The sequence below is a fragment of the Ailuropoda melanoleuca genome, chromosome 8, assembly GCF_002007445.2.
Source record: "Ailuropoda melanoleuca isolate Jingjing chromosome 8, ASM200744v2, whole genome shotgun sequence".
In the NCBI taxonomy this organism is placed as follows: domain Eukaryota; kingdom Metazoa; phylum Chordata; class Mammalia; order Carnivora; family Ursidae; genus Ailuropoda; species Ailuropoda melanoleuca.
In genome coordinates, this window is record NC_048225.1 from 101,314,920 (window position 1) to 101,342,639 (window position 27,720).

Genomic DNA, 27,720 nt, shown 5'->3' on the forward strand with positions numbered 1-27,720 from the left:
TGACCTTTAGGGACCTCGTGGCTTCAGACCAGCATTTCATAGGCGCCAGACCCTTCCCCCAACCCCCAGTCCACTGAACTGAACCAAAAATTAACACCCAAATGCCCCCAGCACCTCTCAGACTTTTCTTTAAAAGACCAATTTGAAATGCAGCCACCCTCTTTCATGTCAAGGCTCTGGCTGGTCCTTTCTTTCAGATCCTGGCTGTGCCCCCTTCCCCCACAACCCCTAATGCTCCCCATCATACCCACACTCTTTCCTGTGGGTGCCAGGGGCACACTCTGCCCCACCGCCCAGCACTCTCCCGACAAACAGTGTGTGATGGTTTCTGCAAAGGGGCCAAGGGGCAGGCCACCTGTCCCCGCACTTCAGCTGCTCACTCTGTTCTCTGAGGACCCCTCCCCATGCCCCACGGAACACGCAGCAGCTCCTGTACATCCCGGTTCCCTGTGAAGGCCTGGAGGAGGCCCAGTGCCTCCAGGAGATCTTCCTACTGAGCCCACCCCACCCCCACCTCTGTCTCCCGCACGCTCCCTCCTCCCCCATCTTGGCTCCCTCTGCCCCTCAGTGTCCAGGGATACTCAGCTGTCACGTGGTTTTGAGGATATGTTCTCCATCCTGTCTCTGCCCTAGTAGCTTTCACACACACAGCTTTCTTCCCTTGCCCACCCACACTCACAGATCCCCTCTTCTCTTGGGAAGTGGCAGCGGTGCCCCACAGGCCCCCCAACCCATAGTTCCTTTATTCCCCTGAATTTTAACTAGGGTTTTCTTTCCTGGTTAACAGAACTCATCACAGGAAAATGGAAAAGCATTAAATAGCCATAATCCCCCACTCCAGAAGCAAACTCTGTTCACATTTTCTTCTAGTCTTTTCTCTCTCTCTCTCTTTTGTTTAAAGATTTTATTTATTTATTTGTCAGAGAGAGAAAGCACAAGCAGGGAGGGTAGCAGGCAGAGGGAGAAGCCGGCTCCCCACTGAGCAAGGAGCCCGATTCGGGACTCATCCCAGGACCCTGGGATCATGACCTGAGCCAAAGGCGGATGCCTAACCAACTGAGCCACCCAGGTGTCCCTCTTTTCTCCTTTTTAAGGCAAGTTTGTCTCCTCACAGTTGGTATCATAGTCTGTGTACAAGTTCCTGGTTTTCCTTTTTGCTTAATATGATCACCGTATTTTCCCTATCAGAGCTCTATAGGCATCATTTTTCACATTTCTAAAGATCGATGTGCCATCATTTGCTCAACCATCTAGGATTCCTCCTCACCTATAGTCTCCAGACCACAGGGTGATGACTTCATCAGTGTTCTGGAATAGTCGCCTTCTCCCACCAACCAACCCCAGCCTCCGGAAGATAAAAGACATAACCAGCTGCTCTTCACGGGACTCTGACTAGGATCTGCGCATCACACCCTCCCCACACCCTGCCCTTCCTGCCTCACCCCATGGGAAAGCCCTCCGCTGCAGGGGGGGAACTGACAAACATCCCACCCTGTGCCCGGAAAGCCAGCTTCTGTTGGTGCAGGGCGTTATCTCTGTGTTTTTTCTGATGGGGCTGTGCCCAGACTTGGGGCTGGGCCAGAGGGAACTTGACCTGCAGAGATCAGTGGGGTTCACGGCCTGCTCGGGAGGAAATGGGCGACCAGATGCAGGGCTTGACAGATGTCGTCGGATGGGCTCTGCCGCCCCTTTTGGGTCTGTTGGCACCAGACCTCAGGGAGGTGCTGCAGGGATCCATTCGGTCTAATTTAACCGGTAGTGAGGATCCACTGTGTGTGTGGATGGCATCGATGCGCCCAAGGCTGTCAGGCACAGTGGGGTGGATCTCTTTTCAAATCCAGCTCAACCAGTGTCTACCCAGGAGAGGCTGTGACTTCCTCCCAATCCATAGACAGCTGCTTTCCCAGGGTCTGTACCCAAGGCTTGCACCTTCCGCATTTGTGAGGCCCCTGCACTCACATCTAGAATGTCCTTTCTCTGTACGGTACAGAGCAAAGGTTACTGACCCATATAAGGATGAAAACCGGAGACTGAGCCCCAGTGAGTGCTTTGGTGTGTATCACCACCTTCAAGACCTCCATCAAGACCCCGCGATGGAAAGCAAGCTGTGTGGCCTCCTGTGAGTGCCTGGAAGTTGTGTGGTTGTGGGCTGCCCAGGCCGTGTGTCAAAGGAGCAGTTGAGTGTAGGCATCCTGGACTGACAAAGAGAAGGGAGACTGTAGGGGCTGGGTGAAAAGGTAGTGGGGGGCAGCTGCTGAGGGCCTCCCCCTGTTCCTCTAGCCCAGAGCGAGCCACCAGGGCAGTGGTGGTCCTGGGGCGGCTCTTCTTTTCCTAAGTGAGCAGTCTCCTATGGGTAGATCTAGGCTGCCAGCCCTGGGACCCTAGAGCTCTGATTCCTGTAATGCTCAAAGCCTGCCTGTTAACACAGCATCAGCAAACTGCCCCGCACCTCCCACGGCTGCATCGGAAATCCCTGTGGCGTGCTGTATGTGTTCTTTCCGAGTTGTAGGTGGTGACGTACTCGTCACATCTGGGTCCAATACAGTTCCCGTCAGGGCCTCCGTAGCTGCATGCACACACATGACCACAAACACGCCGACTGCATAACGGGCTCAGGCAGACACGGGTTTGATAATGACTGTGGCTGTCAGGCATGTAGTTTTAGCTCCTTGGCCTCAGTTACCTCATCTGTAAAATGGGAGCATTCATCATGTGCACTACATCGAGTTGTTGTGAAGATTCAGTAAGATGACACAAGCAATGCATGTTGGCACAGGGCCCATCCCAAGAGCCTGTCTCAGGAAAGAGGCCTCTGTTGCAGGGGTCTCTGGTCCTCAGGCTGCTTATTGATCCCTCTCTTCCTTAGAGCGTCTGTCTGGTCTGAAAGTCCAGATGTGCCTCGTGCACACACAGAAGGCTCTGGGGGTCCCTCTAGGTCACTGGGCTTGAATGACAGACTTGGGGGAAGAAGGTCAGTCTGGAAGGCACGAGAAGTGGGCCCAGAGCCCAGACAGCTGTGCAGGGTGAGGCCTCCCAGCTCCCCACTCCTCCCAGATGCTTCCCATTTGTTAGCAGGACACCTGTGGAGAACCTCATTTCCTCCCCATGCTGGACACATCCAGGCTGTTCCCTTATCCCCAAGACTTCTGTTCAGAGCCATCAGCACTCCTCAGGGCTAAAAGCTTGCCTGTAGTGAACAGCCAGCCCTGGCCCGAGATGCTCAGACCAAACCCATCAAGGTCTGTGGCTGATGTTGGGTGGGTTCCTGTGACAGGTGAGTCCACTGGGAGTTGGCCTGGCCACCTCCTGCCACCCCAGGGCAACAGGGGTTCATGGCTATAGGACAGATGCCTCTGAGGCCAGGTCCTGCCTGAGGGGCGATTTGGTTTAGGAAGGTTTTTGCCGTCTGACACTAACATCACCTTCCGTTCTTGAAGCCAACGACTCCAGGGATCTCAGAGCACATGTTTATACAGCACCGGGGATGCTCAAAGGGTTCCATGGGCCTCTCTGGCTGATACATCACCCTTCTCTTCACTTTTGAGATTACCGACGATCTCCTGCCACCTGACGCCATATAAGACATTCTGGATTGCCAAGGTTATGTCTGTGTTTAAACAGGTATCTAGGAAGAGGGGCACGTAGGCGGCTCAGTCGGTTGAGCATCCGACTCTTGGTTTCGGCTCAGGTCATGATCTCAGGGTTGTGGGATCCAGCCCCGCATTGGGCTCCATGCTCAGTGCAGAGTCTGCTTGAGATTCTCTCTCTTCCTCGCCCTCTGCCCCTCCCCCCACTCTTGCTCACAGTCACTCGTGCTCTCTTTCTCTCAAATAAATAAAGTCTTTAAAAAATTATCTAAGAAGAAACAGGACAAGTAAATGCAGTCCATGAATCTGAACAGGGTCTCTTTGCTGTACCGGGCACTATAGACAAGTGGTAATACTGGCAAAGACTATGAGGATTAAGTGATAGGACTCATTGGTGTTCATCTGCTGAGCATGCAGTGCATAGGGCAGTCATGCAGAGCGTCCCGACTTGTAGGAGAGAAATGCTAAAGGAATCAGGGACGATGGCAGGCTGTCAGCGAGTTACTCTCAGATGGTTTAGGGGAACACGGTTCTTTGTACTAAAACTGGAAACTTTTCTCTGATTTTAAGATGGTATTCCAAAAATGTTAACAATAAATAAATAAATAAAAAAGGTTAAAAAAAAAAAAACCAAATAAACACATAGCACAAAAAGATCAGCAGCTTTCCATGGGCCTGACCTAAGCTTTCTTTTCCTATTTGAAATATCTGTGGTCGTTTAGGTATATTTCCACTATCTTTGCTATTTTAGGTGTGGTCTGAATCCATACAGTCTGAGTGATTGACCCAAGACAGCACCGAAGAGTAGATCACAAATCTGTCACAAACCTAGGTGGGTCAGGTCCTCGCCACAGATCCAGGGGTTGCACGTAAAGCAGTAGGGTGTGTGGGGAGTTGTAGAGAAGAGTGCTGAGTCCTTAAGCTTGAGAAAAGGATTTATGGCACTGTTTTGGGGGGGGCTGTTATCTGGGGAACATGCAGTGTCTCAAGGAGCTGCCCATTTCTCTGTACTACCTTGTGGGGCAGCCTGAAGAGAGGGACGCTGTCCTGTGCACTGGGGAGGGGGCCTCCAGGGTGAAAGTCCCCTCGTCTCCCCTGTTCTCTCTTAGCTCAGCTGGACATCTTCTAAGACTGTGGCAGCATAAAAAGCATGAAGGCTTGGGGGCGCCTGGGTGGTACAGCGGCTGAGCGTCTGCCTTCGGCTCAGGGCGTGATCCCAGCGTTATGGGATCAAGCCCCACATCAGGCTCCTCCTCTGTGAGCCTGCTTCTTCCTCTCCCACTCCCCCTGCTTGTGTTCCCTTTCTTGCTGGCTGTCTCTATCTCTGTTGAATAAATAAATAAAATCTTTAAGAAAAAAAAAGCATGAAGGCTTGGAGGCAGAAACCCACATCTCTAGCTTCTAAGCAGTGGGCAAGTTAGTTTGCTTCTGCCGTTGTAAATTTGCAGTCTTACTTGGGAAATGCAGATCCCACCCAGCCTGCCTACACTGGGGTTCTCTCAGAGCCAAATGAAACAATGTACGTAAAAATGTGTTCACTGTAAAATGCCGTATTTGTTTGACATGTTATGATTTATCATTTATTATTTATAGGACTTGTTATTTATTATGATAGAGATATTACAGCCACCCTGGGTGGGAGCTCCTCTGGACACTTTTGTGTCCTGATTAAGCTGACCTGAAAAACACCAAACAAAAAATTGGAGCAGGTGGAAGGAAGCATGTTCCCTCCCTACCTGGTAGGAGCCCATGGCCTACATGCAAGCTCGGCCCAGGGCACACCCCACAAACCCAAAGATGAAGCAGCTGCCGCAGTCAGGCCCTTTCTCCCAGCCGCCAGGAGCTTGGTCATCAAGACAGCCCTGAATTCTGTCCCCCTCTCATTCCAGGGGGTGTCCGCTTACACCCCCCAGCCTTGCCTCCAGCCTCTGCAGTTCCCCCAGGTGAGAAGTACAGGCCTGCCTCTGGGAAGAGGCCCCATGCCAGCTGGGAGTCTGTCCTTAGAGAGGACAGAGGGCAAGTCTTCAGGACTGCGTATGCTGGAACCACAGAGAGACTGTGGGGATGTTTGCCTGGTGCCCTGGGGGTGGGACAAAGCTTTTCTACTCAGTTTACAGCCCGGCCGATGCTAGAGGGTCTCTCCCCTTCTGACTTGGAAGAGGCACCAGGCAGTCAAGCCTCATGGTGTCTCAGGATCTGCTCTCCGAGCAGAGGCAGGGTTGTTCCTGGAAGCCCAGGTACAGAAGGAATGTGGCGTCTGCGGGTCCTCCACCCCTGGAACCTCAGGCCTGACAGCCTGGCCTGTTTTCTACCATTCAGCCCTGCAGCCGCCCGTGCTCTGCTGCTGACCCTGGTTGCTCGTTGCTAAGGCAACAGAGCCCTCCAGCTTCCTGAGCTTTTACAGAATCTCAGGCACCCATTTCCGCCAGGGTGGAGGTGCCCTGTGCCTGCTTCTGTCCCTGCCAAGGGCTGCATCGGGCCTGCTGGGTCTGGCAGCCACTGATTAGGAAAGGGCAGAGTGGTCAGCGTGCACCATGAGCCATGTGGGCTCAGAGGCACTGGGTCCCGGGTCTCTAGACGCACCAGTGGGATTGCACAGGCCTGCAGTGTGAGAGGCGGAAGTCAGACCGACGTCCCTGAGCCTCGTGGTCCGTAGTAAAGTGAACATAGAGGTGGGATTGCTGTGAGAATCCAGTGAGATGATGAGTGTGGTCATGGATGCAGGGCTCCTAGCACAGTGCCTGACAATAGCAGGTGCCCAATAAATTAACGACAGCTCCCTTTCCTATATCGTCATGGCTGATGGTGCTTGCAGACCAATGTCAAGTATGTTTCAAGCACCTTCCATGTTCCAGGTACTACTAGGCTCCAGGCAGGGGGAACGGAGACCCTGCAGACAGGGTGCCAGCAGCATAGCTGAGGAACCAGTCCTCCCGCCATCTGAGATCCCAGACGAAAGGGGACCACAGAGTAAGCACCCTGGACCTGTCTTGGGTCGCTGGCTACAGAAGCCCGGCAGTGTCACTGCAGGGACCCCTCAGTTATCCACAGTCAAGGTCTGGGGGCCTGGCCAGCCTTTCTGTTTTGCCTAGAATCACTTATTATAGCTTTTTTTTTTTTTTCTGTTGCAGCAAATTTCCGTTCCCTATTTTGGTTTTGTTTATCCACCATTAAAGTGGGATTACATAGGAATTTATCCCGAGTAAGTGATCAGCAATGTGTACAAAGATCGAGCTGCAAGAATGTCCTCTGCAGGGTTGTTGATCACGGTGGAAACGGTACAAACAATCTGAGTGGAAACAGCAGCGGACAGTCCAGCTGTCTCGTGGGAAGGGGCGTCCGCACGGTGCCTGGTGCCCCCGTTGGGAATTGGCAACAGCTCAGAGAGTGTCCCATTCATGTTGTTCATGGACGGGAGTGTGATCAGAGATTAAAGGAGAAAAGCATGGGATCTCCAATGGGGGAGTGAGGAAGCTGGGGGAGCAGGGCTCTTCGGCCCCCTGAAGGCGGAGGCCTGCTGTGTGCCGTGTGGTGGGTTCCGTGGTGGGTTCCGTGGTGGTCAGATACCTCCAGCCCGCAGGGCTGTGCGTCCCATGCTGGCTTCTTTGGCTCCCGAGAGCAGTTGTGTGGTAGGGCGTGTTCCAGACCTGGAGTCGAGATACCTGGGTTCTAATTCCTCTTGGCCTCTGGTGCCATTAGTGAAGTGGGGACAGTGGTACCTGTCTGACCTGCTGCCAAGAAGTCCTTACGAGACCACAGGTGAGGCAGACAGCCCTCTACACGGTGCAGGGAGGACACGCGGATTTCTTTTTTTCTGAAGCAGTGAGCTCCTCACTTCTTGAGTAGATGCCCTGGGACATGGGGAGGTGTCCAGCTTTGCTCTTCTTGGCAGTCGCTTCTCTTTCTGGCCCGGTAGCCATCTCCTCTTGGGCTGTCTGGGTCTTGCCCCTCCCTATCCCATCCCATTCTTTCCAAGAGCAGCCCCAGAGAAGCCTGAGCTGGCCGCTGTCACCAGAGAGCGCTGGGCCCATGTGGTCTGAAACCACGGTCATCACCGGGGAGGTGCCATGGGCGAGCCCTCCCCTTGAAAGTCAATAAACAAACTTTGCTTAAAGCCCTGACACAGTGTTTGTTTGCACTGGTCAAGCTCAGATTGAATTACATGGGCACAGGGCCTGTCCCTGAGGAATTTACCATGTAGGCCAGACACCCTGACTGATTCAGAGGACATACAGACAGCAGGATATCACGCCAAGGCAGACCACGGGGAGCTGACCCTGGAGTAATGAATTCCCAGAATGCGGCTGCTAACCCCCGGGGAATTTCTCCTCTCCTGATGAGAGTGTATGTGTGCACACATGGGCACGTGCACACACACGTGCGTGCACCTTTGCCACGTTCCCAGATTTGAAGGGGGAGGCATGTGACCCCAGGTAAACCCAGTTGCAGCTCCTGCCCTACCTCTTCTCTGGCCCAGCTCTTCCTACCCAGCCCCTAACAGGGCTGTGGTTACCTCCCCCGCATCCCCACAGCGTGTACCTTCCTTGCTGTCTTGCAGTCAGGGCCCTCCGTAATGATAGCGGGAGGCCCGATTTGTCTTCCGCCCCAGGCCAGCCTGCTTTTCTCCTGTGGTTGGCTCCAGATGTGGTTGCCCTGGGCACGGCTACAAGAAAACCCAGACCCGCTCAGCAGTGGGCTTGCCAGCCACTGGCCCTGGCAGCTTGGGTGGCTTACCCTGGTCTCCACTGACTCTGAGAACCCTGTATCAGAGCCACTCCCCACCCTGCCCCGGGGGAGGGAGGGGGGTGAAGGGGAAACTTCTCAGCAGACCTCCAGCTGCCCTGGCCCAGCCCCCAGTAGTGTGTCCAGGGGATTCCAGGAGGGGCTGTTACGGTACAGTGTTACACTCAGAGAGTGCACAGAGACCAGATTCAGTGGGTGCAAATTCTGAAGTTTGCTCTTCCGAGCTGTGTAACCTTGGGGCAGGTTATTTAACCTCTCTGAGCCTTTGTTTCCTCATCTATAGAATGAGGATAATAATAGTACCTACCTCCTAGGGTTCTTGTAATGATTAAATGAGCTAATATAGGAGAAGTACGTAGAATAGTGTCAGGCATATGATGAAAGTCATGGGCATTGTGTCCCAAAAGTGCACATCCCATTGGGGGGGGTGACTGGATCCCAGGAACCCCTAATCTGGGCAGACTGGAGACCTATTTATAGGCATTTATTGAGCACTCTTCAGTGTGCCTAGCCCAGGAGAGGAAAAAAAATGTGGGTTTAGCCTCAGGGGCTCACCATCTGACAAAGAAAGTAAGCCATGCACATTCCATAATCTAAGGGGGGAAGTATTTAGCCCTGAGAGTCAGGGGAATTTCAAAGAGGGGGACATTGTTTCCCTAGAGAAATCCAAGAAGACTCTGTGGAGGAGGTGGCATGAGAAATGGCCTTTGCAGGATGATGGGTGTGGGCTGGATGGTAGTTAGCTGGAGCAGCTGTGCGGGCAGAAGGAGCCCTCTGAGTCAGAGTGGGCAAACTGGAGAGCTTGTGGTGGTCGCCTGTAGCAGTAGTACTCCTGCTAGCAAACAGAGGGGCCCAAGCCTGCTTACGCTCATAGAAAAAGACTTTAAAAGGATACAGTGGTAACTCACCGAACTGGTGGGAAGGCTGGAGAACCAGGTTTGGAAAACCTGCAGGTTCTAAGGGAAGCTGGTGTCTTGAACCTCAGTCTGAGTCATGCCACCAGGAGCCTGCTCAGATCAACTCTGCTGCCACTACCAGAAACTACACAGAGCCCCCAGCATGCCTGCCATCGCCACCGCCACCAGCCCTGCGAGTCCAGATCCTCCCAGACTCTTTTCATTGTGTGCACAGCGTCACCGTCTCAGGCAGAAGGAAACCGAGCTGATGGGCCTTGTGGCAGCCCCCACATCATTCTGGCCTCTGCTGTCTGCTTGGGGGCACTTCTTAGTTTCATGAAAGTTTCAAAAAGAGCAAAATGTTCCCTTTTTCTCTTTTCTGGGACACATGATGTAAAACTGGTGTTAATTCTCCTTTAAGTGTTTGCATACTTCTCCAGTGAAACCATCTGGGCCTGGAGATTTCTTTTGGGAGAGTTTTCAAATTATGAATTCAATCTCCTTAATAATTATAGGTGATTAAAATTACCTACTTCATATTGGATGAGTTATGGTAGCTTGTATTGAGTAATTCATCAATTTTGTCCACATTGTCAAATTTATTTGTGTAAAATTGCTCATAGTATTCCCTCATTATCCTTTTGATGTTTGCGGCATCCGTAGTGATATTCTGTTTCATTCCAGATATTGGTAACTTATGTCTTCTGGCTCTTTTCTTTGTTAGTCTTGCTAAAGATTTGTCCATTCTCTTGATCTTTTTAAAGAATTAACTCTTTGTTAAACTGATTACCCTTGTTTTTCTGTTTTCAGTGTATTGATTTCTGTTCTTTTCTTTTTTGAGATTGATTTTATTTTTAAGTAAACTCCACACCCAACATGGGGCTCAGATCCACAACCCCAAGATCAAGGGTTGTACACGTCACTGATTGAGCCAGCCAGGAACCCCTAATTTCTGTTCTTCATTGTGTTATTCCTTCTGTTTGTTTTGGGTTTACTCTGCTTTTCTTTTTCTGGATTCTTGAGATGGGAGCTTAGATTATTGATTTGTGATTTTCCTTCTTTTCTAATGAGTGCATGTAGTGCTATAAATTCTCCTCTTGACACTGCTTTAGCTGCATCCCATAAATTTGGTATGTTGTATTTTCATTGTTATTCAGTTCAATGTATTTTTTCATTTCCCTTGAGTTCCTTTTTGATTCTTAAATTATTTAGAAGTGGGTTGTTTAGTTTTCAAGTGTTTGGAGAATTTCCTGTTATCTCTTTATTATGAATTTCTAGTTTGATTTCATTATAGTCAGATAACACACTCTATAATTTCCGTTCTTTTAAGTTTGTTGATATTTGTTCTATGATGCAGAATGTGGTCTGTCTTGATACACATTCCAAGGGCACTTGAAAATAAGCTGTATTCTGCTGTTGTTTGATGGGGTGTTCAATAAATGTTGATTCAAGCCTATCAGTTAATGATGTTGAGTTCTTCTCTATCCTTACTGATTTTCTGTCTAGTTGTTCTATCAATTCTGATTGTTCTTCAACTGTAATCATGGATTTTTGTATTTCTTTTCTCAGTTCTATCAGGTTTTTCTTCACATATTTTGAGCTCTGTTGTTTGGTGCATGCACAATTTGACTTTTTTATTTTCTTGGTGGGTCTATCCTTTTATAATTATATTATGTCCCTTTCTGTCCCATAATTTTCTGTGCTCCGAAGTCTACTTTATCTGATAATTATATGGTCATTTCTGATTTTCTTTGATTAATTTTGCATGATAGTCCTTTTAAAACACTCTCTTACTTTCAACCTGCCTATATTGTTACATTTGACATGAGTTGACTATAGACCACATTATTGTTGCATTATGTTTTTTACTCCTTTCAGCCAATCTCTGTCTTTTAATTAATATATTTAGACCAGTTACAATAATGCTATTTAAGTTTCTGCTGTGTGCTGTTCTGGATTTCTGCCTCTATTTTCTTTTTTCCTGCCTTCCTATAGGCTACTTGAATTTTTTTTAGAATTCTGTTTTATTTATCTGTAGTGGTTTTTTAAATTGAGATATAATTGACATATAACATTACATGCGTTTCAAGTGTACAATATAATGATCTAATATTTGTGTATATTGCAAAATGATCACCACAATAAGTCTTACCTGTAGACTTTCTGAGTACATCTCTCTGCATAGCTTTTTTTTTTAAAGATGTATTTACTTTAGAGAGAGAGAGCAAGTGTGAGGGGGTGGGGCAGAGGGAGAGGGAGAGAGAATCCCCACTGAGCACAGAGCCCTATGTGGGGTGCGATCCCAGGACTCCAAGATCATTACCTGAGCTGAAATCAAGAGTTGGCCACTAAACCGACTGAGCCACCCAGGTGCCCCAGTTGTTTTTTTTTTTTTTTAAGATTGATTTATTTATTTGAGAGAGAGAGAGAGAATGCACATGAGCAGGGGTAGAGCCAGAGAGAGGGGGAGAGAGAGAATCCTCAAGCGTACTCCTCTCTGGGCATAGACCCCAACATGGGGCTTGATCTCAGGACCCTGAGATCATGACCTAAGCCAAAATCTAGAGTTGGCCACTTAACTGACTAAGCCACCCAGGCGCTTCTCTGCATAGGTTTTTTAGTGACTGCTATAGGTGTTAAATTATATATAGGTAACATCACAGTCTCTGGTGCTGTAATAGTACCAGTTTGAGTGAAGTATAGAAACTTTGCCTCTTTTTATATCCCTTTATCTTCCCCTATTTATAATATAATCATCTAAAATATTTTTGTGTGCATTAAGAACCACATCAGAAAGTGTTACAATTTTTGCTTTGAACATCAAATGTAATTTAGAAAATTCAAGAGAAGGAAATCCTACTGCATTTACCCATATTTTTGCTTAACAGATTCTTCCTTCCTTCCTGATATTCTGAGATTTCTTTCTTTTCATTTCCTTTCTGTTTAGAGAACTTCCTTTAGCCGTTCTTTTCGGGTAGATCTGCTGGCAGTAAATTCTGTTAGTTTCCCTTCATCTAAGAGAGTTCTTGACTTTTCCTTTATTCCTGAATGATATTTTTACTGGGTGTAGGACTCTGGGTTGATAATTCTTTTCTTTTAGCACTTGAAAAATACTGTGCCACTTTCTTCTGGCCTCCATGGTTTCTGATGAGAAATCCACTGTTATTTTCATTGTTTTTCCCTTGTAGATAAGGTTTCCTGTTTTTCTGCTGCTTTCAAGATTTTTTTGTCTTTAGTTTGCAGAAGTTTAATTGTGATATGCTTTGTAGATGTCTTTGGGTTTATCCTGTTTGGCGTTTGCTAAGCTTTTTGGATCAGTAAATTTATGCCTCTTACCAGCTTTGGAAAGTTTTCAGCCATCATTTCTTAGAGTACTTTTTCAGCCCCATCCTATTTTATTACAGTCCCAAGGTCCTTAAGGATATAATCTTTTTTTTTCCCCCAGTCTATTTTCTTTCTGTTGTTTTTATTGGGTAAATTCTATTGCTCTGTCTTCCATCCACTCATTTTTTTTTGTTCTGTTTCCACTCTGCTGTTGAGATTTATATTTCAGTTATTGTATTTTCAGTTTTAAATTTTCCATTTGGTTCTTCTTCATTTCTTCTGTTCTCTGCTCTCTATTACCACTGGGCCGGGGTGGGATCACAGCTGCCCACCTGGTCGCCATTGGCCTTAAAAGAGGGGAGTTGTGGCCTCATTACCAGGAGGTGGGCATGTCCTGCTCCCTCCTTGGCCTTCCGTGATGCTACCGGGCGGGGTTGTTAGGACGTCTCATTTCAGCCTCAACCTAGGGACCCTGAACTCTCAGCCTTTCCTGGTATGGGTAGAGGTGGAGCCACGGTTCTCTCTGTGGTGTTGGCTGATGTGGAACAATTATTGTCTAAACATTTTCTGTCTTGTGAGGCTGCCTCTTTCCTGGTTCTTCGACTAGAGAGAGCAGGCTTTTGTTGAGGCTGTTTCTGTGTGTGCCTATTGGTGTTTGAGTTGCTGGCTTCCTCAGTTCCAAGTCCAGGATGTGTGAGGAAAAAAGAAAACCCAGGGACTTCACTACCATGTTGTCCCTAGAGTCCTGAGGTTCCCTAGTCAGTCTGTCTTTTTCTCCCCTCCTTTCTGAATCTTCTCATGTTTGTTTTATGTACAATGTCCAGGGTTTTTAGTTGTACTTCATGGGAGAAATAGGGAAGAGTACTCCAGATTTTTCTGGAATTTTTTTTTTAAAGATTTTATTTATTTATTCGACAGAGAGAGAGACAGCCAGCGAGAGAGGGAACACAAGCAGGGGGAGTGGGAGAGGAAGAAGCAGGCTCATAGCAGAGGAGCCTGATGTGGGGCTCGATACCAGAACACCGGGATCACGCCCTGAGCCGAAGGCAGACGCTTAACCGCTGTGCCACCCAGGTGCCCCTGGAATTTTTTTTTTTGAGCACCTATGTATGCCAGCCCTTAGAGATAAAGAGACTAATAAAATTTATTTTTGCTTTCAAAGAGCTCAAAGCCTAGCAGAAGAGAAAGACATGCAAACAAATGATCAAATCCTGCATTCTAAGTATTTCAATAGGAGACTATATGCGGTATGTTGGAGGCGTGAAGGAGATGGGGGTCACCAGCCTACCTGGGATGGGATGGGGACAAAAATGGCTCCTTAGAAGAAACCAGTATACTCAAGCTCAACTTTGAAAGAGAAGCAGATTTCTGGATGGACACGATGGGAGAGGCATTCCAGCAGGAAAAACAGCAGGTACAAAGGCTTAGAGGCATTACACAGCATGAGGACTCCCAGAACTCACTGCGGGCTCTTTGCTGGGGCTGGGGCATGGCATGGGAAGGGAGTGGCATGATGAAACCAGAGAAGTTGGCAGAGGGAGGGGAGGGAGTGGGGACCAGATAGCAAAGGGCATTGTGTGCCATGCTAACCCTTGGAAGGGCTTGAAACATGCAATTATATGGTTGGGTTTGCATCATCCTGGGAGGGACAACGCAGGAAGTGCAGAGATCAGCAAGCAGGTTTTCGTCATGGTTCAAGTGAGGCTGAACATAGACCGTGGTGGAGATGGGCTGAAGGCTTCCACTGGAGAGATAGTTAGGAGACCAGACTTACAGGATGGAACAAATGAGGGAGAAGGGAGGAGCGTGCCACTTTGGCTCAGTAGCCCGAACTGAGAAGAGGAGTATCAGGTTTTGAGAGGGGAAGAAAAAAAACAAGTTCAGCTTTGGATGCATTGAGTCTGGAGTGTCTGAACAGCCCAGTGGGGATGTCAGAGGATGGACAAATGTCTCGTCAGAGAAGGTCAAGCCCGAGAGAGACGGAGTTGGGAGCCATTGCATAGAATTGTTCGTTAAAATTCTGGAGCTCACTGAGAGGGCTTTAAGAATTAAAAAGGAAGACCAAGAACACTGCTGCCACATGGAAGGGGTGGGCCGTGGAGAGGGCCCTGGGAGGCCACTGGGAGGGAGCGCCGGAAGGGAGGGGCAGAGCCCGTCATGAGCTTGTGTCGGTCACTCATACCAAAACCCACACTGGTATTTACAAGAGAGGAAGTTTCATGCAGGGAATTGGCTACATGGGTGACGGAAGAGCTGAGGGGCCCCACAGAGGAGGAAGCAGCTACCATTCCTAGGCAGAAAGACCCCAGAAGCCCATGGAAGCTGGAACCACAAAGGGCCAGTCCAGCGAGGGCTGGGGCCACCAGGGAGGCTCAAATGCTGCCAGAGATCCCTCCTGAGGTAGAGAGGGAGGGAGAGAAGTCCCCTGGCTGCTCCCTTCCCCTCACTCTCCACGTCATGCCAGTGCTTCCTGTTGGCAGAACTCAGCCAGAAGGCGTAGATCGGGCCCTGGGACAGGCAGCCCACAGGAACCAGCCTGCCTCCCCCACACTGGGAAGAGCAAGAGAATGATGAGGAATGAGGTGAGGGACGGGCACGGAGGCCAAGGAGCAGAGAAGATCAAGAAGGGAGTGTTCTGCAGCATCCACGGCCACAGGGAGGCTAACTGGCCTGAGAAGTGTCCCGGCGTTGGGAGATGAGAGCATTGATGATGTGAAGGGAAGGTGCTGAGGTCCAGCCTTAGTCTGGTAAACAGCCCCTGCAGAGCTGCTGACCCAGGGCCAGGTCCACGTTCCCCCCGCAATAAACTAGACCTGATCCCAGACACAACCTCTCCCCTTCTGAAATCTAAATTAACCCCCCACTCTTGACCTTCAGCTCACATCCTTGCTGCTCCCTCTATCCCCAGCCTTTGGAGACCATGTGTACAGCATCCCCCAGTGTCCCCTGTCACACCTCTGAGACCTGGGCCCCTGGCCTGGCTCTGTGGGGCTCAACCTGAGCCTTGATGTCCGGGTATCTGATGGGGCCGAGCACGGGGGCTCTGCACCCTCTGAGGCTCAGCCCATTTGGTGGTTTCTCAGCCTCCTCCCTGCCCGGCTGATTTCTTTGTGCGCCTCTGCCTGGCCCATGCTGCGCCAGGCTCGCCTGCATTGGTGTAATAACCCTGATCCCGTGCTTGGCGGAGAGGAGACAGCAGGGGCAAGCCCCATCCAGGGCTCATCAGCCCCTGTGCCCCAGCTGCGTTAATGGTCCAAGCCCTCCAACAAGCCGACCCTGTTTCCTTGTCTGCAATTAAGACAGAAAGCTCGTTATCTCTCCCGCTCCCATTATCTGCAGACTCTGCTAAGGGGCTTTTTCTCTAGAGCAGCACCTGCAGAGGCCAACAGAGGTTGACATTAACTCCTTCCCTGCTGTTGTCGGGAGCCTCTGGGCCAAAGGGAGCAGGCTAAGGAGGCAGCTGGGGCTGGCTGGAAAGGCTCTGGGAGAGAGGGAGGCGCAGGGGCCTGGCCATGGCTCTGTCACAGACTCACTGGGTGACCTTGGGCCAACAGTTGACCTTTTTTGAGCCTGGGAAACCCTTTCCTCCCCTCCTTTCTGCCCAGGGAAGCTCTGGAAATGAATAAGAAACAGTTTGAGTTATCAGCTCCCTTGAGTAACTGTACAAATCTCCAGTCTTGTATTATCATGGCAGCAATACGGCCAATAGTCAAAATACTGGGCTTCAAGATAAAGCATGGAAATAGCCTGATGACCATGGTCATGCCTGGGGGAGATTTGCTGGCTGGGACCTGGAACTGCCCAAAGGGACTTGGATTTGGTGGGATTTGCCGCCCCACTTTGCATATGTCCTTCGGCAAGTCACTTAATCTCTCTTGCTCTAGTTTCTTCCTCTGAAAAATTAGGGAATCCAGCTGGATAATCTCCAAGATCCTTTCCAACTAAGAAATCCCATTACCCGCAACGATTCTTCTATACGACGCAACCCGACGAGGAAGGAAACATTTACTGAACCCCTAATATGTGCCAAATCTTTCACATTTATCATTATTTCCATGTTAAGTGTGAGAAAAATAAGGTTCAGAGAGATTAAATAAGTTGTGCAAGGCCAAACATCCAATACACAGAGGACTCTGGATTCAAATCCACATCTGTGAGGGCTATAAAACCATTGCTCTTTTCATGCCCCCCTGTTTTAGGAGGGATGCCCATTTAAATGGCTCCTTACAAGGCAGAGCTGAGTGTAGAGGGGAAAAGGAAAGCTAACTAAAGACGAAGAGTCTGAATTCTGACCCCTTAAGTTCTCTGGAATCATAGTGTCCTTAGGGAAGAATGAACAAAAAAGAGCGTTATTTCTCCTCTGGTCTCCCCATGTGACTGAGAGATCGCCTAAGATGTGTGTGCAGTCTCTGAAAGTAAAAAAAAGTTTGTATAATCTTTTGGCATTGAATTCTTGTTGCCGGCTGGGTACACTGAGACCCAGAGATGGAACATAGCTGCTAATTCAGCAGCTGTTCCAGGCAGGGATCTGTTTGTGGGTAGCAGAGCCCACTGCAGCCTGGTGAGAGCACCTTTGCAAGGAGCCCATTTGTAGACTCTCTTCCAGGTCCACAAGGAAGTGTCAGGGCTTGTCTGTCAGTCTAGCTGATGGGCTGGGACAGCTCCGATGTTCCGCCAAGATCTGGACTCTGGACCTTTGGCTCAGGTCTCTAATCTGTTCCAGAGTCATCCAGAGAGAGGGGTCTGGGGAGAGTCTGGAGCAGACAGGGATGGAGGGGATCCAGGAATCTCTTGGCTGGCTGGCAGGGAGCCCAGACCCCGGTGCCCCTTGAGGGAGGGGTGTGGGAAGAAGGGCCCCTACATTTTCGAACTGAGGAACTCAAAAGAGTGACAGGCCTAAAATCCTTACTTTGGAAGCAACCCACTAAGTCCTCCTGCCCAGCTCCCGCCCAGCCCTAGCCCCATGCACCGGTGATGAGACCAATCTTTTGACCTGATTTCCCCATTTGGCATTTGTCCAGCAGCCTGCTTTTCTCCCCAATCCCTTAGTCTCTGAGCAGGTACCTGATACGTGGTCCTTACAGTCAGGCCCTAGGCTGGACCTCTCCTGTCTCCTGGTTTTGGGGTTTAAATTTGTGATGCCTCATCTCTTGCCAAGGCTTTTTTACAGAGTACTAAAGAGCCAGGGCACCTGGCTGGCTCAGTCGGTAGAGCGTGCAGCTCTTGATCTCCGAGTCATGAGTTCGGACCCCACCCATTGGATGTAGAGATTACTTAAATAAATAAACTTCAAACAAACAAACACCTCAGAGCAGCAAATCTCAGAGCATGTTCTGTGGCAAGATATTCTGTGCGAAAGATGGTGGGGGACACACATAAATAGGTTCCTGCAGAAAAATCCATCTGCCTTTTGGAATCTTGATCTGCCCTATGATCCCATTTACAGATCTATGATCCCATTTATATGAAGTCTTCCAGATTGGCAGTTCCGTACAGACAGAAGATAAATACGTGGTCGCCAGGGGCTGGGGCTAGGGGGATACAAGGCTTGACCACTAGTGGGGATTTCTGCTTGGGATGATGAAAACATTCTGGAATTACACAGTGGTGATGGTTGTACAACTTTGTGAGTATACTAACAACCAATAAATTGTGTGCTTTAAAAGGATGAATTTTATTATATGTGAGTTATATCTCAATTTAAAAAAAAGCCTAGAATTTCTCAAACTTATTTGAATATAGACCCATTTTTACCTCAGAGCATTGATTAACACCCAGTGGAAATGGTTAAAAATGGGGAATGTTGAAAATTGCCATTTTACAGAAGGGGGAAGGAGAAAGAAATAGACACCCATGCCTCAGTTTTGCCATCTGTAAAATGAGGATAATAATATTTAGCACCTTGTAGGTTTGCCGTCATGTTAAATGAGTTAGTACACGTGAAGCCCTTGAAACAATGCCTGCCTAATAGTGCCTGTGAATACAATGTCTGTCGTGGTCATTCTCTGCGTGAGCACTGTGGGACGCTCACCTGGTGTGAACTGTGGAGCTTGATCTCAGAACTGCCATGTGAGGAAGCCATTGTTTTCTCCAGTTCACGGATCTGTGAAAGTGAGACTCCAGAAGGGATGCCTAGTAGCCCCTGAGCTGCTAGTGATGGATGGCGGGGGCGGGGGGGATGTCATCGGTCCCTCTGATTCCGAATCCCCCCAGCAGTAGTAAGTCCCTGCCTGATGTTCTGTGTGTGTGGGTTTATTGAGGTATAATTTACATGAAATGAAATTCAGTGAGTTTTTTACAAATGAATACAGTCGTTTCACTACCAACACGATCATGATTTTTTTTAGAGAGATTTTTATTTATTTGACAGAGTGCGAGAGCACAAGCAGGGGGAGCAGCAGAGGGAGAGGGAGAAGCAGGTCCCTCGCTGAGCAGGGAGACTGATGCTGTGTGAGGGCTGGATCCCAGGACGCTGGGATCGTGACCTGAGCAGAAGGCAGACACTTAACTGAGCCACCTGGGCGCCCCAACAACACAATCATGATTTAGAAAAAAGGCTGCTCTCTGATGCAGCCTAGCTGCCCTGCCTTTTTTGGCCCCGGTGTTAATGGCCACAGGAGAGATGCCCAGCTGAGGAGGGCTGCAAAGGGAGCTGCTGTTTGGTTGGGGACGGGCTTGCGGGGGCCTGGGGACAGAGAAACAGGGTCACAAGCCAGTGGGCAGGGCTGGGGGCCTCACTCTTATCAGCTGAGTCAGCCAGGTCTCTTGCCCTTGTGAGAACTGCCTTCCTGCCCCCTTTTCCAGCACAGCATAGGCAGAGCCAGGGGTGGGATGGGGTAGCGCAGAATCCGGTGGAGCTAGGAGGCCCGGCTGACTGCAGGTCTGGTTCTGTAACACTCACCAAAGACCCTGGACAGCCACTTATTTTCCCAACAGCGCTTCCCCCCCCCCCCCCCCCCCCCGCCCCAGCCCATGCCCTTCCTTTGCTTTCTTTGCATACTTAGCACCATCTCAACTGCTACCTGGCTTTTCTTCCTCACCCCTACTCTCACTGAGAAGCACTAACTACATCCTTGGGATGTAGTTCGCTCTCTGAGGATGATAAGCCCTTGGGGCTGAATTCCCAGCCCTTAGAATGAGGGCCTTCCTTCCCATCTTCTGTAAGACAAGGGTGTCACTCTGATTTTCTTCTCACTCTGAAAGTACTGTGGGGTCACCTGGGAGAGAAGAGGCAGAGAGGGGAGACTGCAGTAGTTGTCACCCCTTAGCTGCAGTGACGGTGGTCCGGTGGTCCGACAAGGAGCTAGGTTCCCAGAGAGCCTCTTTGTCAAGGGGGAGAGGGAAAGAGCTGTTTGTACAACTGAGTCAGGGCCCAGCCCAGGGCTCAGCTGCAGTGGGGTGGCCCCCAAGCTCCCGGCCAGGGGTTCAGCCTGCCTGGGCAGGGGCTGAGCAGGCCTGGCATAGAGAAGAGCATGAGAGCTAGGTTGGCACCAGGGAAAATAAGCATGTGCAAATGTATGCAGATGTACGCAAATCTCTGCAGACTGCAGTGCTGGCTGGGTAGGACCTCCACGGCCCCACCCTGGGCCCCAACCCAGGTGTGACATTCCTGGCCCAGGAATCCCTTCTAACTACCTCTCCCTCCCAAGGGCCTCTCTTCCCTTCAGTGCCCCCACCCCACAGGAGGTCCGGGAAAGTGAGGAAGCTAAGTCCTGATGGGGGGGGGGTTGATGAGGGAGGGAAGTGACAGGGCCTCAGACTGAGAATGACAGCACCTGAATGGGACCAGACAAGCCAAGCTCTTGGTTCCATTCCTTCTTCCTCAACTCCAGACATCAAATTTCTACCTTCCAGATGGGACAGCACTGCTCAGGGTCAGGGGCAATCTAGGCAGGGCTTGGCAGTGACTCAGGTGCAGGCTAAGCAAAGGGAACAGTTTGAGCTTCTCTGTCTCCCCTCTCAATCCCCCAGCCTCCTCTGTCCCTGCAGCAGAACCGCCCCTCCCTGGGGGCAGGAGAAGGGCCCTGAGGTGTGGGAAGCTGCCCCTCCTGGGGGGGAGGCAGACCCTCTCGGTTTGGGCTTTCAGGTTCTAAACCCTTGCCTGTCTTCCTCTCCTCTCTGCTCTCACACACTTGCCCCATCTGCCATCAGCAAATCCATGTGAACCAGCAACAACAACGCAGTCCTGGCCCAGAGTGGGAGGGAAAGACATACAGGTCTTGCCCCTGAGAAACCCTACAGTTGCCTGCAAATGGTGCAGGTGGGGATGAAGGCTTGAGGACCAGCAGAATTTCAGGACACCTGTGTGGCTCAGTCGGTTAAGCGTCTGCCTTCGGCTCAGGTCATGATCCCAGGGTCCTGTGATCGAGCCCTGCATCAGGCTCCTTGTTCAGCAGGGAGCCTGCTTTTCCCTCTGCCTGCTGCTCCCCCTACTTGTGCTCGTTCGCTCTCCCTCTCTGACAAATAAATAAGTCAAAAAAAAAATCTTAAAAAAATAAAAAGAACCAGCAGAATTCTATCGCTGCAGGCCTGGAGTGGAGTCTTGAGAGCTTCTAGCTCTACCCCTCATGTGCTTGTTCATGAAACAGAGCCAGAGTGTGGAAGGGACTTCTCGAGAGCCACACAGCTGGGCTCTCAGGCTGGGCTCTCATGGGGCTGGAACTGGAACCCACGTCTCTCGATTTCCATGCTGGTCCTTACGCCACACCTGGCTCACTTACTCCATTCAGTGGTAGTGACTCGGGTAGTCAGTGAATCAGACTCATGACTTGAAGAATGGGTGGCCTGATCCAGAAGGCTGCCTGGAGGAGGGGGTGTCAGAGGCTAAGACGCATGAAGCGTGGCAGGAGATAACTGGTTGTACCCACAAGGAATGTGAAGGAAGGCTTCATCTTGTGGCCCAGATGGCAAAGTGAGGTTTATTGCTGGAAAGGGCAGAAGGCCCCACAGCCAAGTGGGATGAGGAGCCAACCCTTACCTCCCAGCTCTGAGCTCTACCTGTCCGACCAGGAGTCCAGTGGTGTCTGGGGATTCCCCCTCCTGTCACTGTTCCATGCTGCCATTCCCATCTTGGGGCCATAGCCCCTCCGAGTCACATCTTCCCACTTTTCCTGATTTCTGGAGGCCTCTGTAGATGCTGGTTAGCCTGCACAGGGCCCCCATCATCAGACATTGCCAAGCCTGCCTGCGATGGCCCCAGACCCCGAGCAGCCTTGTCCCACCTGGAAGGTGGAAATTTAGGTATCTGGGGCTGAGTAGGGACTGCAACCAAGAGCTTGGGGCAGGGCTGGGGAAAGAGGTGTTTGATCACAGCCCCGGCTCTGGCTTTCTGAGGCCTTGGGTGACTGATGCTTTTCCCAGAGCTCCAGGGGCAGTCCCTGTTCATCCATCAGCCCCACGAAACCTGTCAGCAGGTTGGGGCTACTTCGGTTCTCAGGCCTCGGTGTACTCTTGGCCAGAGACAACTTCCCCTCCCCCGGGGGTACTAATGCAGCCCCGTAAATGAAGACATCTGCTCTCCCTCCAAGCCCCGGGAACCTGGGCCTTACAAAATGTACCCCTGTTTTCTTTGGCCCTGTTCAGCTTTCCTCCAGTGAGTCAGGCCCCGGGGCAGTGGCTAGACACAGATGAGTCAGAAGACTGCAGAACCAAATCCAGAACCAGGAGTTTATCCAAACGTCAGTGACCTTTCCCTGCTGATTCCTCGTTTTCTCAGAGCTCTTCTTGAAGCTTTTTAGTCCTGCGCCCGTACCACTGTGTTTGTAGTTGTTTTTAAGTTTCTTTGACAATCTCTCTACTGGTACTATCACGGGACGGGGGAGCAGCTTACCGCTGACCCCGGATTCTGTCTCCTCCCCCACTGTCAGACTGGGGTTCCCAGTTGCCTTGGTGCAGGCTCCTCCCCCAATGCTGAGGCCCACCCTCTTCCAGGCCATCCCTCCTCCTTCTGCTCCAGCTGCAGGTGCAGGGAGAATCAATGAGCCTGGGGCCATCAGAGGCTCACTGGGATGATGATGAATTAGGAGCATGTGTTAAGACTTCGAGTTTAGGCCCTGGAGGTCAGTGTAGTAGGACCACCCTCCGAGCAGGTAGGAAGAGGCCAAGTGCACCCGGCTGCTCTGAGAACACCACCAGCGAAGAGCTAAGAGCCAAGGAATCTAGCCTTTCTGCTGCTAAGCGAGTAGCACTTCCCAGCCCTACTGATGACTCAGAAGGCCATCCTGAGCCCTGACAATTCTTAGCCCCATGCTATGGAGTGCATCATGAGGGTAAGAGCTCATTTCCGCCTTACTTGTGCACTTCAGAGCCTCCCAGATTGGAAGGTTGGGGCTCTCAGAATGACCCAGGAGGAAGGGAGGGGAGGAGGAGGCTTCTGGAATGAGATGGGGAACACTCCCAAGCTGCACAGGGTCTGGCAAGGCTGCAGGAGGAAGTGTTAGGAGCTGGCTGTGGGAAAGGTCAGACTAATTTTGAGGACATCTCAGGACCCGTAGCCACCAGCAGAACTGGGTTAGTCCAGACTGCTAACAGAGCCCTTTCTGGAGCCCTCTTCAGCAGGGAGAATTGCTGAGGCCTGGCCCAGCTGGGCCCCAGGGGAGCTGAGGCTCTGGGTTAATACAAAGGGGAAGGAGATTGGAGGAAAGGCAGGTTGGGAGGTGTACATTATCCCTTGAGGGAGGATCAAAATGGATTCTCTGTGATACATGAATAGCAAGTGAGGTGAGGTGAGTGAGTGGCCACAGGGAGAGGAGTTGGCCCTTGCCCTAGCCAGCCTTGGCGGAGAGCACTGGGACTGAGCTGCTGGATGGGAAGGCAGCTCCAGCCTCCACCCCGGTGCTGGGGAACTGGGAGCTGTCCAGCACAGGAACCTGCTGAAACCAGCAGGGGTCTGGCCTGAAGGAGGCCTCAGGGGAAAAGTGTGGCGGCTCTCCCAGGGCGCCCTCTGGCTCACTACCCTCTCTCTGCTCCAAGGATTGAGAGGCCAGCTTAGAAGGCCAGCCCTAAGAAAGGTAACACTGAGCAGAGAATCTTTGCATCTTCTCTGTGGGGAAGGGCATTGGTGGAGGAAGAGACACAACAGGATGTTCCAAAAATTTATCAGTGAGGGGCGCCGGGGTGGCTCAGTTGATTAAGTGGCTGCTTCAGCTCAGGTCATGATCCCAGGGTCTTGGGATTGAGCCCCACATTGGGCTCCTTGCTCATCAGGAAGCCTGCTTCTCCCTCTCCCTCTGCCTGCCACTCCCCCTGCTTGTGCACACATACACGCTCTCTCTTTGTCAAATAAATAAATGAAATCTTAAAACAAAACAAAAAAAGAAATGCACCAGTGTTCAGTCGTAAGCATTAGTCAAGTACGAGGTGCTTTGCACTGTTGTTACATATTCTGTGCCAAGCACAGCTAGGAAGCCCCCAAAGGGAGCAGTGTGAAAGCATTTGAAGATCGCTTCATGCCTCTTGTGCTAATTGTATCACCACTCATTTAATGGCTCACTGGGGTGGCCACTGGGCCTGCCATGGAGCTGAGGACTGGTGTGTCCAAGCACGCCGCCACGTCTCCCGGAGTCTGGGCAGGTCCTGAGACATTCATTAGTGGGACCTCTAGTGCTGTGTGCTGGACATCCAGGCCGTCTCTGGTGTCTGCCTCTGCTGCGCAGCTCGCTTGTGTCAGCTCGGTGTTGTCAGGCTCTCCGGTGGGCCTCGGTGCTCTGCTAGGCACAGGACGTGTGGGAGCAGTGTCAGGCACTTCGCCTGGACCGAGGCTTAGACCCTGTCACTGGGTGCTTCTGCCCCCCACTGGCCCTCTCTGTTGATGTTGTCTCAATAACCCAAATCTTCAGAAACCCCGTCTAGCTCTCTCCTTCCCTCTGCTCCGGTCCTGTGCACCACCCTTTCTTCAAGTGCTTCCTGGAAACTCCCTCCTTCCCCCAAGAGCCCACGGATGCTGACTCTGCTTCTCACCTCCATTCACCAGGTGCCGCCTCTCCAGGCAGTGGCGGGGGGCACGGCTGGGGGGAGGCTGGAGCAGCTGGGCACACTGTCGGCGCAAGTGGGGATTTAGGATTGGAGGTGGGGCTCCATCGTGGCCACTGTCTTCCAGCCAAGGGGAAGGGGAAGAAATTCCATCCCAGTGCTCTTTGGCTGACTTGAGAGCAGCATTCCCTCTGTCCCCGTCAGTCATGGCAGGTATGTCCCCTGGCCCCCTGACTGTCTTTCCCCACTTGGTGTGGTACCTCCCATGCCAAACCCTGTCCTTCCTGACCCAGCCCTCTCCTCCTCTAAAATTATCAACGGACTGTGTGGCTAAGTCCCCTTCGTGCTTGTCTCCTCAGCTGTTCTGCACGTCACTTGTAGCAGACATGCTGTGGGCTAGCGGTTGAGACCATCAGCTCAGGGCCAGCAGCCTGGCTGAAGTATTACCCACTCCACTCCCTAGCTGTGTGATTTAGGCAACTGTCTTAACCTCTTTCTGCCTCAGTTTCCTTGGCTGTCAATAAAACAAGAATGATAACATTCTCTATGGGGTTTTGTGAGGATGAAATGTGGTGATCCGTATGAAATGCGGGGAGCAATGCCTGGCACATGGTGAATGTTCCATGAATGTTAGCTGTTGCCATTACTTCTGCCCAGCCCTGGACCCCGACTCTCGCCTCAGGCTGGAAGAGGTGGCCAAGAGCACATTCACGTTATCTCCTGTCTGCCCGAGTCTCCTGACGACAGGGACTCTTTTCCCTTTCCCCCTGACCCTGAGGTGAGTCCAGCTTCGCCCAAAGCTTTGGGCCGACTGGAGAGGGAATATGATCGAGCCAGTCCCGTCCCTGGCTGGGCTCATGTAGAGGAAACAGGCAGCTCATCGGCTAGACTTACAATGAAGTCCTCAGTGTTTTTATGGATTGGGCAAGAGCTGGCCTTGTCATTCTTCGGCCCTGTCCTTGGCCCAGATTTAGTGCCTTTTCCATCATATCCCATCATGACTTCATGTCATCATCTCTTTGACCATGTTTATTGAGCTTCTACTATGTGACAGGATCATACAAGGTACAGGAGACACGGTGGTGAACAAAATACAGTCCCTGCCCCACGGGAGCTTCCAGTCTAGTGGGAAGGTACTGAACAAGTGAGATGGGTTTTAATAAGCAATGGGAACACAGATCTGGTGTGGGGGTAAGGGAAATCATCACTGGGAAGTGACCTGTGATGGGAGAGGGGAGTCAGTGAGGGGGATAAGGAGAGGGCGTGGTCTAGGCCTCCACCCTCCCAAGGCACCCAACATTTCTCGGGATTCACAGAAACTTACCTTGGCCAAACACCTTCCTCCGCTTTCCTTCTCACCCCTCCCACCTCTCTCTGAAGGTGGCTCTGCTGTCTTTCTGGGAGCTTTGTGGCTGTTTTGACTTGGGGCTTCCTGGTCAGGTCTCAGTGTGCAAACCACAGACTATCACATCACCTCCGAACATGCCCCTGGGGCCCTCTGGTGAAAGCCTGCGGAGAGGATTCGCAGAGACACCTTCCTGCAGCTGTGGAGCCCTTGCTCCTCTGTGCTGAGGGCTGAGAAGCTGAGGGCAGCGAGCGAATATGGCCAGATTTCCTCCCTCCCACTCCTCCGGAAGCTCGGCCTCCAGCACTCCACCCTGCTTCCTGTTTAGTAGGAACCATTTCCCGGCCTCTTTCCTTGCCAGCTGTGTCTCATTTCCTCCTCTCCCTCTCTTTGGAGCCCCAGCTCAGTGTGATGAGGTGAGGCCGGCCCCTCCCCTGTGCAGTGTGCCATCTCCCGCCTGACTCCAGTTCCCTGGGCCTCCAGAGAGCAGTGGGACGAGCAGTCTGCCCACCAGCCTCTGCGGGGGGGGGGGGGGGGGGGGCAGGGCACAGCTCTGTGCAAGGGGAGTCAAGCCCAGCTACAGGGTGCCAAGGCGCCAAGGTGTCCAGTTCCTCCAACGTCCATTGAGCGTCTACTCTGTGCCAGGCACTGTACTGGGTGCCAAGAGTCCAAACTGAGAGGCCAGCACTGTGTAGACTGTGGAAGCTTTACAGGGGGGCCACTTAGCTCCCCATAGAAGGTCAGGGAGGCCTTCCTGGAGGGGGTGATGTCTGAGCCAAACACAAAGAGTGAATTGAAATTAGCTAAAGAAAGGCTTGAAACCACAGGGTGTGTGGATAAATGATAAAAGTATGAGGCAGGGAAGTTTGGGGAATGAGGTTGCAAGACAGGGAGGAGTCAAGTCAAGGAGGGTCTTAAGCACCCCCCCCCCACCAAGGAGCTTGATTTTATTACATGGGAAAGTCATGGTTAGACCCACAATTTGGCCAGGTCCTTCCGGCCTCGGTGAATAAATGGTGTGAGTGGACCAGCCAGGATGGGGCCAGGGCACCAAGTTGTACGTGCTGGTGAGAAATACTAAGGACCTGAATTAGGGCAGTGGCACTAGGACACGGAGGTCAAGAAAAGTTGGCAGCATCACAGGACTGACTGGATGTCTCGGCCTGGCATTGGGGACCTGGATTCTGGCCAATTCTGGGTTCTGGCTCTGTGGCTTTGGACAGTCTCTCATGTTCTCCAAACCACAAGTTCATCATCTATCAAGAGCCTTCCCCACCTAGTAGATGGAGCTGAGATGATGGCAGTAAAGCAGCAGGTGAGGGCGGTCCTCGCGTTGATTGCCATTTATGATGGGTGAGGGCCGCAGGGCTGCAGCCTACAAGGAGCCCAACCTCACTGTGATCATTCAGTTCCGGAGCAGGGGTAGATGGCAGGGAGATGCCCCCTCTTTCTGCGGCTGATCTGGAGCTGGCAGAGCCCTACAGAAGTTGTGGAATCCCTACCCCTTCCTCTGGACAGGGGGAACATTAGAACCAGGAGGGATCTGCCCTTCAGAAAATATTTCCGGAGCCACCCATGGGGTCAGGGGCTTCCGTTGGCCCCACTTAGCATATGAAGAGGGATAAGGTGGGATCTCCGCCTGCTGGCAGACACCCACCCTCCCGGCCTCTCCACCTGGGCTTCACCTGGCCAGGATAGGATCCCTGGAAGCATCCTGGTCCTTCCGGCCAGATGAGGTCACAGTCTTCTTGGACCCCATGTTGCAGTATTTCCTAGCTTCTTGTCATTTTCTTGTGTCCAATCCCAATCTTTCTGGCTGGAAGGGGACTTCCTTTTCCAAGGCCCTGTTTTCAAT

The 27,720-nt window shown here is 51.3% G+C and overlaps 1 protein-coding gene across 2 annotated transcripts in view; it reads left to right on the plus strand.

Annotated features, from left to right (window-relative positions):
- The window catches only part of NAV1 (neuron navigator 1), a 263,223-nt gene that overhangs the window by 23,240 nt on the left and 212,263 nt on the right, over positions 1–27,720 (plus strand). The gene's annotated exons all lie outside the window — the stretch shown is intronic.